The sequence below is a fragment of the Ischnura elegans genome, assembly GCF_921293095.1.
Source record: "Ischnura elegans chromosome 13 unlocalized genomic scaffold, ioIscEleg1.1 SUPER_13_unloc_4, whole genome shotgun sequence".
Lineage (NCBI taxonomy): Eukaryota > Metazoa > Arthropoda > Insecta > Odonata > Coenagrionidae > Ischnura > Ischnura elegans.
The window spans coordinates 8537812-8541800 of NW_025791660.1; the positions used below are offsets into that span (position 1 = coordinate 8537812).

The 3989-nt window shown below is 38.5% G+C and overlaps 1 long non-coding RNA gene across 1 annotated transcript; it reads left to right on the top strand.

The window, feature by feature from the left end:
• Positions 1 to 2108: 2108 nt before the first annotated feature.
• LOC124173093 lies at positions 2109 to 3726 on the top strand. Its single transcript, XR_006868381.1, has 4 exons — positions 2109 to 2253; positions 2355 to 3183; positions 3284 to 3449; positions 3548 to 3726. It is a non-coding gene; the product is annotated as an uncharacterized LOC124173093 (long non-coding RNA).
• Positions 3727 to 3989: the final 263 nt, after the last annotated feature.

The window sequence follows — 3989 nt, forward strand, 5'->3', positions numbered from 1 at the left end:
GCTCTTCTAAATTTCCTTACTTACATCGAGGAATGGGAAAAGGCTGCCCTAGAAAATGGGTACTATTTCTATCGGGGAACACTACCCTAGGCCTTAAAGTGAGCATTCGTTCGGCTTTAGAGCTTTACAGCTTTCTGGAGGCAGAATGTGGTTTTCAGTACCTAATGACTGCCAGATTAAATCAGGATGCTTTGGAAGTAAGTGGATCGCATTTGGTTATTTGTATGAATATTCTATTGCAGTTATCCTTAGGAGTGATATCAAGTTGTTTATGAATTGATATGGACAATTCCAATTTATTCTTTGCAGAGATTCTTTGGAATGATGCGCTCTGCCTGTGGATCAAATGATCACCCAGACTCAGTGTTGTTTGCGCAGATGTTCAAGCTCATCAGCACATATTCACTGGTCAAGCCACCCAGGGGGAGCAATGTATCTGGGGGGGATATGTTGAAGACCCTGGTGTCAACGGTTACCATAGATGATTCATGGGATCGTCATGACAAGCTCAGTGGCATCATGGACAATATAGTTGATAAGGGGAGCTTGGCAGAAAATATGCCTGTAATAATGGAGGATGACCATAATTACCATGTGCTCCATTCATCAGACTATGTCCTGGGGTACTTCTCTGGGTATGTAGCAAGGAAATGTCAACGTTTTACAAAATGTGAAGATTGTCGAAAGAGTGTGCAACATGAAGGTGCTCCTGATGGTGAGGGTTGTAATGCCTTCCTCCATTATGTTAACAGGGGACACTTATCATATTAATCAAAGATGCTGTATGATTTGATAAGTGTTCTAGAAATGAAGACTGTCCAGGTGCTTTCCTCAAGCCCACTAAGTGTGGACACACTTTTCGATGTCTTGGCAGCCGTGGATGATATTGATGCATTACCGCTAGTAGGTTGTCCACAGCATTGCCATTCTTTCACTGGAGCCATAGTGCGGTTCTTTGCTTTTACTAGAATGCACTTTGCATGTAAAGCAGCTAACAAGGGCGATAATGTTAATCAGGAGAAGGCACGCCTCCACAGAAAGATGGCAAAGTTGCAATAACTTCATTTCTGCGAATTTCTTATTTATCTAACAAATAGTATGCTGTATAACAGTGTCATACTTTACAGTTACAAACTGCAGATATGGACTGCATTAGTGTGTAGTTCTTGTTCCTGCAAATTCAATGTTTTTGTACATAGTGCCTCTTGAATCCTGACTACAATTTCCCATGTGCTTCCTCCAAACTTATGTCAGTGGTTATGTACTTTGCAAACTGCAGATATGGACTGCATTAGTGTGTAGTTCTTGTTCCTGCAAATTCAATGCTTTTTTACATAGTGCCTCTTAAATCCTGACTACAATTCCCCATGTGCTTCATCCAAACTTATGTCAGTGGTTATGTACTTTGCAAACTGCAGATATGGACTGCATTGGTGTGTAGTTCTTGTTCCTGCAAATTCAATGCTTTTTTACAAGTGCCTCTTGAATCCTGACTACAATTTCCCATGTGCTTCCTCCAAACTTATGGCAGTGATTATGTACTTTGCAAACTGCAGATATGGACTGCATTAGTGCGTAGTTCTTGTTCCTGCAAATTCAGTGCTGTGTGATGTAGCGTCTCTTGCATCCTGACTACCATTTCCCATGTGCTTCATCCAAACTTATGACAGTATTATGTACTTTGTGAACTGAAGATGCTTTGTGATGTAGTACAATCTGTGGCAAGTGAGTATCGTACTCTTTTACCACCAGTGTTAGTTTTGATGTTATATTCTTGATAATTATTCCATGGTCATCTTGTTAATATGTTTGTGATATTTTCACAGATTGAATTCATCCATCAGTGGTATTGATGTTGGTGATGAATTAATGGATATTGTCTTGGGGTGTTATCATTCTCTTTGAGTTGCTCCCTGGTTTGAGAAGACGTGTACAGTATCACCCTGCTGTAGTTCTTTAAGAACGTATGCTGTACAATGTGTGGCAAGTGAGTATCGTACTCTTTTACCACCAGTGTTAGTTTTGATGTTATATTCTTGATAATTATTCCATGGTCAACTTGTTAATATGTTTGTGATATTTTCACAGATTGAATTCATCCATCAGTGGTATTGATGTTGATGTTGGTGATGAATTTGGATATTGTCTTGGGGTGTTATCATTCTCTTTGAGTTGCTCCCTGGTTTGAGAAGACGTGTACAGTATCACCCTGCTGTAGTTCTTTAAGAACGTATACTGTACAATGTGTGGCAAGTGAGTATCGTACTCTTTTACCACCAGTGTTAGTTTTGATGTTATATTCTTGATAATTATTCCATGGTCATCTTGTTAATATGTTTGTGATATTTTCACAGATTGAATTCATCCATCAGTGGTATTGATGTTGATGTTGGTGATGAATTAATGGATATTGTCTTGGGGTGTTATCATTCTCTTTGTGTTGCTCCCTGGTTTGAGAAGACGTGTACAGTATCATCCTGCTTTTGTTGTTTAAGAACGTATACTGTACCATGTGTGGCAAGTGAGTATCGTACTCTTTTACCACCAGTGTTAGTTTTGATGTTATATTCTTGATAATTATTCCATGGTCAACTTGTTAATATGTTTGTGATATTTTCAGAGATTGAAGTCATGGCAAGTAAGTATCACATTCATTTACCTCCAGTGTTTGTTTTCAATTATTTGTACTTGTTACTTTTTTGGTAGTCATATTCGTAATTCATTTGTGATTTTTTCAGACAATGAAGCGCTACATCAGTGGTGTTGATGGTGATCTTGATGATGGTGGAGTTGTGATTGTCTTGTAGTCGCAATGTTCCCCTGGTTTCGCCCTTCTGGTTGGACATCTATGATTGTTCATGTTGCTGATGCTAGTTTAAGATCTTAAAATATACATAGCATTTATACATAGCAATATGCATAGCCCATATCTATTGCTCCTGTGCGACCATTGATGTTATATTGTCCAGATTTATGCAATTGTCATACTGTTATTATGTTTGTTATATTTTCAGAGTTTGAAGACTATCATCTGTGTTATTGATGTTGATCTTGATGATGTTTTAGTTGTGACGGTCTTGGAGTCTCATTAGTCCCCTGGTGTTGCCCTCTGGTTGGAGGACATCTTGAAGTATCATCTTGCTGATGCTGGTTTAAGACCTTATAATATACAATGCTGTGCAAGTGAGTATTCCATATTTATTCCTCCAGTGTTAGTTTTGATGTTAAATTCTTCATATTTATTCCATGGTCATATTGTAAATATGTTTTTTTATGTTTTCAGAGAATGAAAACTTATGTCAGTGGTATTAATGGTGATCTTGATGATGAATTAATGGTTATGGTCTTGTAGTTAATTGTTCCCCTGGTTTTGCTTCCTGTTTTGGGAGGGCCTTTAAAGTATCATCATGCTGATGCTGGTTTATGGTCTCTGAATTTATGTTGTGCAAGTGAGTGATCCATATGCATTCCTCCAGTGTGAAATATGTGTTGTGTTGTCCATATTTTTTGCATTGTCTTTTTGTTAATTTTTTTGTCATATTTTCAGAGAATGAAGACTTACATCAGTGGTATTGATGGTGATCTTGATGATGATTGAATTGTGCTGGTTTTGGAGTGTAACACATGACGTATCAAGTTGCTGGTGCTCCCTAATGGTTTTGCAGGGAGACAGGAGGACGGTTATGTCCGCGGTTTGAATGCCGATGTTTGTCTGAAAGTATGTTGGTTATGTGGAAAAAAATGTCCCTGCTGTCCTCCGCGTTGACCCGTGTTCAGGAGATGTTGGGATTTACAAATCTTGCACTCCTTATTATCTCATCTCTTTCTTCTAACCCAGTAAACTCTATTGGCTATCCTCATGTTCCATTACTGTCCCTAGCCAGTTTCCTGTCCTACTGTTTATGGATCATCAAGTTTCATGACCCTTACGTTCCATCAGCCTTATCAAGCTGTTTTCTAAGTCTTTGTCCATCTTTCACACCTCATTC